Source organism: Protopterus annectens, chromosome 1.part1 (genome assembly GCF_019279795.1).
Source record: "Protopterus annectens isolate FY-2018-M chromosome 1.part1, PAN1.0, whole genome shotgun sequence".
NCBI lineage: Eukaryota > Metazoa > Chordata > Ceratodontiformes > Protopteridae > Protopterus > Protopterus annectens.
This window is the reverse complement of record NC_056726.1, coordinates 374,083,014-374,095,666: the sequence shown is the minus strand read 5'-3', so window position 1 is coordinate 374,095,666 and position 12,653 is coordinate 374,083,014.

Here is a 12,653-nt window from a genome sequence, read left to right as displayed (position 1 = left end):
CATCCTCTATACTCCTCAACTTATCCAAGGCCTTTAATGCAGTCTCTCACAAAAAAAAAAAACTCATCCACAAGCTTGCCTCTCGTAACCTCTCTCACTCAAACCTCTCCAGGTTCATTAGCTATCTAACTAACAGAAAACAAGCAATTAGATGGCATAATGAATTATCTCCCTCACTACCACTCTCTGTAGGGGTACCAGAAGATTCTATACTTGTCCCCCTCCTCTTTACTGTATTCACAAACAGACCACACAACGCTACTCAACATGCAACCTTAAGTCAATATGCTCTCATATGCTCAGCTCCATTATCTTCTCTTCTTAATAAAACTCAAAAATCCTTCCTTGACCTAGAAAGATACCTTAACCAGTCTCAACTTATCCTCAACCCATCTAAAATTAAACTAATGTTTCGCAAATAGCAGAAAATCTTCAGACCTTAGCTCATTTGCCATTTACTCATCTAATAATACCTGCATTTAGACAGTTTATTCTACAAACTACTAGGAGTCACCATAGACAAGGACCTGAAATTCAATAAACACTTAGACATAGTCATCAAGAAAGTGCACATCAAACTTGGCTGCTGTACAGAATAAAGCCTTTCTTAACTGAATCCACCTGACAATCCATTAATATAACTCATCTTCTATCTAGTCTCTTATATCCCTCACCCATTTTCACCAATCTAAGAAAATGTGACTTGGCTAAATTAGAATCCTGTTACTAAAAGTAGCCAGATTCACCACCAACCAACCTGCAAGGACCCATCACTGCTCAATACTTCACCAGCTCAATTGGTTAGAACTCCCCAACCTACTAACCTATAACCAGCTTGTACTCACACACTCCATCCTCTTACACGCTGATAATTGTTCATCCATTAGTAAACTCATCCAACCCTACTCTATTAGCAGAACTTTAAGGTCATCTAATAAATTATTCTTGAAGGTCAGTAGGTCAAACAACATATATAGGGACTCCCTATACTCACATAAAATTGTCAAGATATGGAATGATATAACTCAACATATATTCAATATCGACAATACTTCTAAATTTAAACAAGCTACTAAGGGAACACCTCAAACGCACATGGCTCTGGTCCTGCTCCAGTCCTGTTTAACTATTGAGCTTACACCCTATTAGGTAACTCATACCACCTGTGCTCTTCCCCTTCCTACTTCCATTTTCTGGTTCCCTCATTTCTCCTTGTTGTCTCCCTCTAATTGCCAGAGTTAAAATCTGGCCTGTCCACTGCGCTTCTTACCCTTCTCTCTTTCATTCTTTTTCTTTTTCCCATTTATCTACTCACCATCACCATACCAAGCTTAACTTATGCTTTCCTGACAATTGCTGTATTCACTCTAATGTAAATATATACTCTCATAAATGTCAATGTTGAGTCCTATACTATCTATTGTACCTCTACAATTGTATCTGAATTCAGTACTGTTTACATTTCATATTTTAGTTGCATTTTTGCTAACTTTCTGTAACACTCATATTGTCTTGAGTCTAATATGTTTGATAGAAAACACATTTCAATGAAACTCATTTTGTCAAAGCCTCATTTTGCTGAAAATGAATTGCCTGAGCACAATTCACTGAAAGCTCACTTCACTGAAAACACATTTGACTGACACTCATTTTGTCTAAAATGGTATATGCCCTGTTCCCCACTGCAGTGCAATCCTGGAGCTAGTATATTTAGTAAGGGGGGGGGCACAGTCCCTCACTCTGGGGGATGTGGGGGGCTTATCTCCCCACATAGTTTGGGTATATATCTTCTGGAAACAGTTATTCATTCAACTTGTAAGTATCCATGTCTATGGTTTACAGCATTTAAAATAGGTGTCTGTGTTATTGAACACTTTACAGCAGGAGTTTGCAATATGCTGCAGCTTAGTTGTCTGTTTTGGTTGACTTACAGCTTTTTAATCTTGCTAGTTTCAACATCAGCTAGCAGCCCACTTACATAGACTAATACCAATTGTGTATTTGTGTCTCTTACACACTGCAGTGTACTGCTGCATGTGGTATAAGCATTATGCAGGTGTGCAAAACATCACCATGAATTCTGAATGATAAGCCTACAGTTTCTAATTATGAAATCTTCCATAAAGACAGGCATGGTAAGACAGTCTTCTCACACATTACCTAAAGGAAAGGCTACATCCAATCAATTCAGTCTTCCCTGTATCAATGGTAAAGAAGCAATATCATCATCTGTTAAAACTGGGAATACCAAATAGTTCCATATACTTTAAACCTAGGCATGACAAAAATCTAGTTGCAGACACAGTAGGCTGGTTTCATGAAACTTCTCTGGTAAGTTCATACTATTAGGTACCTTTAGTATATATTGGAACAACCAATAAATTTCTCATTTCAGTAGCACTTCTGCCTACTTGTGACTACTCACTGGAAGGTTTGACATAACAGGCATTTTCTGGTGTATTTCAGTTTACATCTTAATCTCTTAGTCCATCAAGAAGCATCGATGTGTAGGCCTCTCTAGTGGCATAGAGGGATAAAGCGATGACTACTCCCCAGCCAAACCTGGTTCAAATAGTGGCACAGACAACTGATGGAGTAACAGAGAAGGGTCTTTATTGTCTTTAGGTATTACAGCCACCACAACTTTCTTCCAGAACCATTTTACAAAATACTGTTAGATATAACCTTCCAGATTTTTATAACATTCTTCCCTCCTAGCTTCTAAACTTCAACAAGAATACAATGTATTCCTGGAGACTTTCATGCAGATTGACTATACATCTTCATTTTATCTTATCTCCTCCTATCTTAACTTTTATTTGTTGAGCCTCATCTACCTCTACTATTGGCATACTTAAGTCTTCCATAAATATTTCCATTTGTGCTTTTTCTTGATTTCCACATTCCTCTACTTTATACAAATTTTCATAAAATGTCCACATTATCTGTAATACCTCTACAGGATCTGTCATTATTTTTCTTGTTAGAGGCTCCCTAAGTTTGGCTTTGCATTATGGTCACTTATTTAAAAAAACACTTGCTTAAACAAAAAAATTGTCATTAGATTAAGCCAAGGGCATTAATCCAGACTGCAGAAGTAAAAGAAAACAATTGCACTCTACATATATTATAATCAGTGCATGTTTACACCAATTCCCCATCCCAAACATCAAAAGATTACACCCTAGTGATTCAAACATGTTTTTGTCCAATCTTTCTTCTCTTTTTATTTTGTAATGGTTCCATTTCTTAAACCTAAAAGGAGAAAAAAGGCACTCGTTTATGTTACTTTATCACATACAGCAGCAACTGAAAATGCTTTGCTATGTAACATGCAATTTATATTATGGAATGTTTTATAAAAATACCGTTAAGAACAAAAATTGTTTTACTTATACTTATTTTCTCTTTTTTTCCTCTTTTTGCCTTTTAGTGCCCTTCCAAATATTAATGACATGAAGCTGGGTATATACCTCTGAGTTACCCCACAAGTTTAACAAAGTGAACAAAAATCCAGTCTTTTTTTATCTGACTTTTTTTCTTGTAAAGTCATATTTTACAAATGTGATTGATGCTTTATAATCTCACATTTATTTACTAATTTCAGTGCTGCTGGTCTTCTTCCTTCAAGGCACTCCTCATTCTTTAAGTCATCTCCTGTGCTTTTTCTGTTTCTCAAGCATTTTACTTTGGAACATTGGAAAAGGTTTCACTGGCAATGACTCTCTATGAACTTTGTTATCAGAAGAATGATAAGTGGAGTTCCTTTCTGTTTAATGGCTCACTGTATTGCTGGACAAACTTTTGTATTTCCTCCTTAACCTGTTCTATCTCAAAAATTACTTTGATACTCCAGGAAAAAATATTCTGAAGACAGCTGAATACAGCAGCTTGAATCTCACACCTCCCTCTCAACATTCCCTGATGATGGGATAAATTTGCTTCTCTTCTGCCTAGTGTATAGTGAATAATCATTTTCCACAAACACTCTAACATCTCCAATTTGTAATATTTGGCCCTTCTGCCACAGTTTTGTTAGGATCAACTTTTTCTGCTGGCATGATTGCATCTTTGCTAATACAAGACTCAGCTGCTTTCTCATGGCCAGGTTGGTAGCATAAATACAATATGCCCCTTCAATCCTGCTGTTGAATACCAGTCCAGTTACTTATTTGTGCTTTCATAAAATAATACAGTCTGTTCCTTCCAATTTTTCTGGTACATCAGAACATTTTGGGTTTCTCTGTGTGCTCTGTCCTCTACCATTTTTTAATGACAGCTCTTCTTGAGCAGTCTTGCATCCAGTCAGTCTCTGATTTTGACAATTGTATGAGTTCGTCTGAATAACTGTTTAAATATTCTTCTATTTTTCGTCAACATTTGAGCTAATATACTCCATCAACATTTCATTGATTTTAATCAGTTCTGAGCACATTTGACTTATTTTTCCTGTAAATTACTGGAAGTCACCTCTTGTACCAAAGCTGGAACTTGAAGTGCTTTTTGCTGTACAGCTGCAGGATTCTTCCCAGTCAATGTTTCCTCTTCATCTTTTCTAGTTTTTCTTTCAGGTTCTCTAAGTTTCTTCTTTGTCGGAATCCAGGCAGTCTACTTACTAGCCAGTAACTGAATTTTACTAAAACATTTAGCATTACAAGACCTTATCTATCAATTTATTTTTTCTTTCACACTGGGAGAGCTCAAATTAAGCTGTTGGTTAGTGTGGAGCCATCTTGGAAAGCTCCCAGATATACCTTGAGAGTAATCATCCTGTAAGGTCACTCTTCATCTTCAGTATCTAAAGTGGCTGGGGATTCTATGAACAATTAAAATACTGACTTTCACTCTATTAACCCCCAAGCCAGTAGATCTATGTACATCATCCAGGGCAGTTGATGTAGCAGTTATTTGTTTTTTGGTCAAGTTTAACCAAATTACACAATTGTTTGCAAACCACATAGTAAGGTCCAAGCTAGAGGGATCAGTTTTAATTCTATAATTCCCCCAATCTTTTTTTCCAAATAAGAGTCAAACAAAGAATTAGCTAACACAAACAGCAAGAGGGAAGTGGACATCCTTGCCAGGTACCCCTGTGTAGCTGGAAGAAATCCAGTAAAGATCCACTGATGCATATGTGGGCAGTAGGCTATATATATATATATATATATATATATATATATATATATACATACATACATATATATATATATATATATATATATATATATATATATATATATATATTGGATCACTACGGAATACCAAAATTCCACAATCCCGAAATTCTGAATCCGGGGACCAGAATCTCAAGATTGTGGAATCTCAAACGTAGTAAATTGGGATTGTCACACAGTGTGGAACGGGAATTTTGCCATTCACTCCACTGTAGTGCAATCTTGGAGTTGGCATATTTAAGTTTCAGGGGTTGTGGGGGTGCAGGCGGGCTTGCCCCTCTTGCATACATGTTAGAATAGTTTGTTATATGTTTTACTTTTTTTTTTTTTTTTAAGTTTCGAGATTCTGCAATCTTGAGATTCTGGTCCTCGGGATTCAGTGTCTCAGGATTGTGGAATTTCGGTATTCCATAGTGATTCTCTCTCTCTCTCTCTCTCTCTCTCTCTATATATATATATATATATATATATATATATATATATATATATATATATATATATATATATATATATGTATATATATAACATTTTACACCAGTCTATAAATACCTGGAAGAATTTGTACCTTTTTAAGACTTGATACAAAAATTGCCATTTGATTCAGTCAAAAGCTTTTTGAAAGTCAACCATGAGAACTCCTGCCTGGACTTTATAAAACTGGCATAAGGCTTGGTTATTTAGCCATGTTCTAACTGCATCCAGACCCCCCTCTCTACCTTTGATAAACCCCAGATAATTAGGGATCACTATAGATGAAATAACTTTTTTCTAGTCATTGTGCCTGTACCTTGGCAAAAATCTTGAGGTCACTGTGAAGTAATGAGCTTGGGCTATAATTTGCCACATCACAGATGTCCTTATTGTTCTTGGAGATCATAATAATGTTTGCCTTGACCATGCCTCCTGGAAACTTATTTAACTCTATGGCTTGCTTATACAGCCATGCACATCCAAAGCCATCAAATCCTGGGGCTTTACCTGAGGGAAGGGTCTCTGTCCAACAATGGAGTAGGCATGGGCCATTCCAGTCCAAGTGAGTTTGGTACAAGATGTTGCAGTAGATGCAGTGTTTGTAGGAATATAGTTAGAACATTTAATTATATTAACAACATTAGGTTCACAGTAAGAGATAGTTTTACCTGTAGAAGCAAGGGAGTTGTGTATGCTTTACACTGTCCCTGTGGATTATATTATATAGGTGAAACTAAAAGAGAGTTTCGTATTAGGTTAGGTGAGCACATTAGAGACATAAGACATAAAAAGGAAAATAAATTTATTGCCACACATTTTAGTGTTTATCATAATAGTGATGCTTCATTTTTAACAGGAACAGTTTTAGAAAGTGTGAAATGTCTTTGTAATGATGAAAATGCTTTGAAATATAACTTACAATATAAGGAAAGTATTTTTATTTTGAAATACAATACAATGACACCCTGTGGACTGAATAATGAAATAAACTGGAGGTGTCTGCTTTAAAACTTTTTGAACATAATTGTTTAATTAATTGTTTAATTAATTGCTATGAGTATATATATATATATATATATATATATATATATATATATATATATATATATATATATCCATTCTTTCAGTGAGAATGTATACTCTTGAAAGGTGGTTACACTGAAGCGCTGGAGAATAAAGAGTTTGTTTTTGGATTTGACTTTGGTTCCTGTTTTTCGATTTCTGACTTCTGAAGAATTTGCTGTTTTGGTATTGTTTTGGATCAGAGTTGTTTCTATCTGAAGGTGTGTGGAGTGGAATTTGTGTAATTATCCAGGGATGTCGACTGATCCTAATTTGGATATTCCCAGGGTTTTTCGGGAGAACACAGCTTTGCAACAAGGTACTGTAGGGGCTGAAAGCTCTATGATTTATTCTGCTCAACAGAGAACTATTGAGCAGTTTTTTTCAGGTTCTAGACCTGCTATAAATGTTTCTGCACATGTTCATGTGGATGCACGTTAACCTGAAGTGAGAGACTGTCAATTTTTTGATCAATTTTTGCAAGAAACAAATAAAAGAGTGCTTGACCTATTTATTTATGTGGTTCATAAATTTCAAAGTGTATCTCCAGAAATCAGAGAACTGTATCAAAAATATGACAGGTTGATTGAGAAAGAGACAAGGGTGCACTTTAACATTTTAGGTTTGCAAAAATATATTAGCTTGAATATTACACCTAGAGGTCTTAGATTCGTAAAGAATCCTAGTACACCATTTGACTTGAATTGTGCTGCTGATAAGAAATTTAAGGAATGCTGGTTCATAGCAGCACACAAGTGTGTAATAGAGTGGCTTCACATTCTGTTGGAAAGGGACCAGCTCAAACATCAGTCTCTTAAACAGGAGCTGGTTTCCCTTTCACATAGTATTAGTTCATCTGTGAGTCTAGAAAATATGAAGTCTTTCATGGAGAAGACTAATGAGAGACTGAATAATCTAGAGAATGAACTTGTAAAACAAAAGAAAACAAAATTAATACGTGATATCAATGAATATGAAGCAGGGACTGCATTTTCTTACCCTCCTAATTGGACAGAACATAAGCGGAAACAACATAGGAGGGTAAGATTCACTGATGCACCGTTGTCTTCTTCTTTTGCTTCTTCAGGGGAAGAGTTTAGGTCAGACACCAGTATGGAATTTCCGGAATTACCTAGACCAGCACAACCACGTAGGATGCAACAGGAGTTTAACAATGGAGGCTTGCAGCATCAGGAACAAACATTTCAACAGGGACAGAAACGCCTGAGAAGTTATGAGCAAGAAGATGTCTCTGTTCAGAAATTCAATCAACCTGACAATTTTCGTCAGAATCGGAGGTATGGACAACAATATAACAACAAGAAATTTAAACAGTAATGACTTTAATGATAAAAGTATTGTTCTAAATTTATCTGGTTGTGATTTGTCTGATGAACAGTTTGCTGTGTTATGTTTAGGTTTAAAGTTTATACCTACTGTTTTTCCTAAAGAATATTTGATACAGCAAGATATTTTTAAATTTCTTAGGAAGATACATTTGAAAGTTCATTTTAGCAGGGACCAAGGATGTTCTAATTCTGCACATGGAGGTTTTTCTTCATGTGAATCTGAGGATAGTTTTTATTCATGTGATGAATGTATAAGTAATGATGATGTGCAATTTCCTATTGTTGGCAATGCAATAGATATGTCTTATGTAGCTTCTTCTAACAAATTTATTCCACCTTTTATTAATCAGAGAGCTATTCATTATGGCTCCATGATTAAATTTGAATGTGAGAATATATGTAGAAATATGAAATTGAATAGATGTAATAGTTTATATAACTTAACTTATAAAGAATGGAGTGCTTTAAAAGAATTATGTGACAGGAAGGATATTATTATTAAACCTTCCGATAAGGGAAACAAAATTGGTATAATGAGTGTTGTGCAATATTTTGAGATGTGTATGAATCATTTGCAGGATGAAACAACATATGAAAGAAGCAATATGATTCATTATCAAAAGGCTGTTACAAAATTTAAACACATGTTGGACAGGGGAGTCAGGCTGGGTTTTTTTACAGAGAAGGATGTGAGGAATAGGTTAGATAATGATAGAAAGGACCTAGCTGTATTCTTTTGTTTACCAAAAATACACAAGAACTTACAAAACCCCCCAGGTCAACCCATTATTTCAGCCTGCAACTATTTCCTACATAACACTGGTTTGATTTTACATAGAATATTTTTACCATATGTAGTTAAATCTCCAGTTTACATCAAAGATAGTATGGAATTTTTAAACAAAATATCCTCTATCTCTTGGAACAACAAAATGCATTGGTTGGTTATGGATGTTAAAAGTCTATATACCTCTATTAGACATGATGATGGCCTCAATGCAGTGAGATCTTCTTTAAAAGACAACCCTTCTGTTGACTTCATAGTAGATTTGTTGGATTTCTGTTTAAAGAATAATTATTTTATTTTTAATGATGTTTTGTATCGGCAGAAACAAGGTACAGCAATGGGGGCAGTTTTTGCCCCCATGTATGCCAATTTGTTTATGAATTTTTTTGAAAGGAAATTTCTATTTGAGTTAAATTTTATGAAATGTAATGTGTTATTTTATTTTCATTACATAGATGATTTGATTTTTATTTGTGATGGTGGTTTTGATTCAGTTAATGAATTTTTGACAGACTTACATGGTAACCCATTTGGGTTAGAATTTGATGGAATACAGAAGGGAACCAAAGTAATATTCTTGGATCTTGTTTTGGAGGGTACAGAACATGGTAAAATTATATCAAATATACATAGGAAGTTTATAGATGGTAATCAATACCTTCATGCATCTAGTTGCCATCCTGTACATACTTTGGAAGCTCTCCCTTATGGGGAATTGGCAAGGGTATCTAGATTATGTAACACACAAGAAAATTTACAAAGGAATGGGATATCACATATAATATGTTTTTGAAAAGAGGGTACAGTGTGAATATTTTAGAAAATGCCCTTATGAAGGTAAAAAAGGAGAATAATATGGTAAGGAATAAATGTAATAAGGGTGAACATCACCATTATAAGAAATATCATCTGGCAACCAGTGATAAAACTTGTAAGGATATTTATTTTGTCTCTACATATAATGTAAAAAGTGGAGACATAAAGGATGTAGTGGAACATTTTTGGAAATTTTTAGGGAAAGACAAGGTGTTGATACACATTTTGCCACAAAAACCTTTATTCTCCTATAAAAGGGGAAGAAATTTGAAAGATATGGTGGTACATGGTAAATTTGTAATGCCAAAATTTTGTTTACCAAGACCACTAAGTGAATTTGGTACAAGATGTTGCAGTAGATGCAGTGTTTGTAGGAATATAGTTAGAACATTTAATTATATTAACAACATTAGGTTCACAGTAAGAGATAGCTTTACCTGTAGAAGCAAGGGAGTTGTGTATGCTTTACACTGTCCATGTGGATTATATTATATAGGTGAAACTAAAAGAGTTTCGTATTAGGTTAGGTGAGCACATTAGAGACATAAGACATAAAAGGAAAATAAATTTATTGCCACACATTTTAGTGTTTATCATAATAGTGATGCTTCATTTTTAACAGGAACAGTTTTAGAAAGTGTGAAATGTCTTTGTAATGATGAAAACGCTTTGAAATATAACTTACAATATAAGGAAAGTATTTTTATTTTGAAATACAATACAATGACACCCTGTGGACTGAATAATGAAATAAACTGGAGGTGTCTGCTTTAAAACTTTTTTGAACATAATTGTTTAATTAATTGTTTAATTAATTTCTATGAGTATATATATATATATATATATATATATATATATATATATATATATATATATATATATATATATCCATTCTTTCAGTGAGAATGTATACTCTTGAAAGGTGGTTACACCGAGGAGCTGGAGAATAAAGAGTTTGTTTTTGGATTTGACTTTGGTTCCTGTTTTTCGATTTCTGACTTCTGAAGAATTTGCTGTTTTGGTATTGCTTTGGATCAGAGTTGTTTCTATCTGAAGGTGTGTGGAGTGGAGTTTGTGTAATCATTCCAGTCCAAGAGGCTTAACCTGTATAACACCTACCCTGTTAGCACCCAGCAGTTTACCATATTGCTGCTAACATGTCCACAATCCTTAAAGGCTCAGTGGTATAACTCACCTGTGGCCCTTGGTGAACACAATACCCATCTCACAGATACTTTCCAAGCATCTCTTAGCAAGGCATTTAGGGGATGTAATGCCTCTAGACCAGTGGTTCCCAAACTTTTATGGGTGGAGACCCACTTTTGAAAATGGTAATTTTTTTGTGACCCACTACTCACATCGGCCTGCATGCATGTGAAGCATGCATGGTCCTTGTTAAAGGAGAAAATGCTGCCATCACAGAGTGTTTTTTCAGGATATAAAGGGGTCATGTAAACTATTCTCATACTGTAATTATTAATAAAGAGCCAGGTCATGGTCAAATGGGGCCCTAGACAGGGTAACAGATTGAGGTCCCCCAGAGCAGCCCCTCCAGCAGCAGCCCTCTCCCCAGCCATACCACTGTTCCATTGCTTCACTATTTCTCCCCATTTACCATGAACACTGTTCAAAGCTATCAGTGTGCATACTGTTTTCTTATTTACTTCTACAATGATTACAGATATTGAAATAAACTGTACAAACACTGATGGCCGGTTGCTAAACAAGCAATACAGTCTCACAGTGAAAACAGACTTGGCATGAGTAGCAAACTTCTCTGCCACTGAAACTCACATTCACTGAAAAAGCATTAAAACAACATTCAAATAAAATGTATCTGGCCAGTGCAGAATTCCATTTACCTTTGGGCTATTTTCAAACCATAGGCTTCTTATATGCATTTTTAGGGCCATGCATACATGTATGTGTTCTTTGATTCACCTTCCTGATTGTATTAAATTATATTCCTTGTATAATACAGCACCACTTGTTAGAGTGTGTTTTAAATTTGTAGTTTTGAAAAAAATTCCAGTAAACAATGAAACAAAATGTATGACCCAATAATGACAATACTGCACATTTCAGAGCAGTTTAACCATAAAAGGCCACTTAAATTTCTGTCATTATAATCCACCAGTATTAGTCAATAAACACAATATCTGCAGAGGTAAACTTCATCTGAATAATTGCACATTAAAGAGATTTGTAACTAATGAAGAGGCTGTTACTGGCAAACAACTTTACATTTCAGTGTTTCATCTACAAATTCAGTGCCTACTTCCCTTGAAGAATTAATTGTGTACATAACATTAAAGAAAAACTGGTAAGCTGGTAATGTTCCAATAGGGAATGCCTAAGAAACCGAGAAGTTCATAGTTACTAGGTGTCTTATACAAAGGAGGATACAACTAGGAATGAACCCCTATCCTTCCTTAAAATGCACCAAATAATCTGCAACTATGACATTACATACCATGCCTCTATGCTGCTCAACCTCTTAGCATGAGAAATCAGGACAAAGACTAAAATAATGGGGGGGGGTCAAAGGCCTCAAAATAGGGATAGATTATAAATATTGCTCTTAAAGACAGAAAGTTGCTAAAATAACAGCATTTGTCTTAGCATGCATTTACTGAAGGAGATGATATCCGAAACTCAAATGTATAACATTATGTAGTTATTTCGATTCACAGTGATTTGCCAGAAAACCATGAATTTTATGAGGAATAGGCCAAAAATATGGGGCAAAACTCTGGACATTTGAGAAGTATGCAAGAAATCTGGACAAAGCTTAAAATAATGTGGATACAATGGCCCAAAAATAGGGATAGATTTTAAATATTGATTTTTTTAACTTAGAAAGTTGCTAGAGTAACAGGATTTGTGTTAGCATGCATTTTCTGAAGGATATGAAGTCTGAAACTCATATATATGTCATTCTTTAGTGACTTCAGTCCTCTGTGATTTGCCACAAAACCACAAATTTTGTGAGAA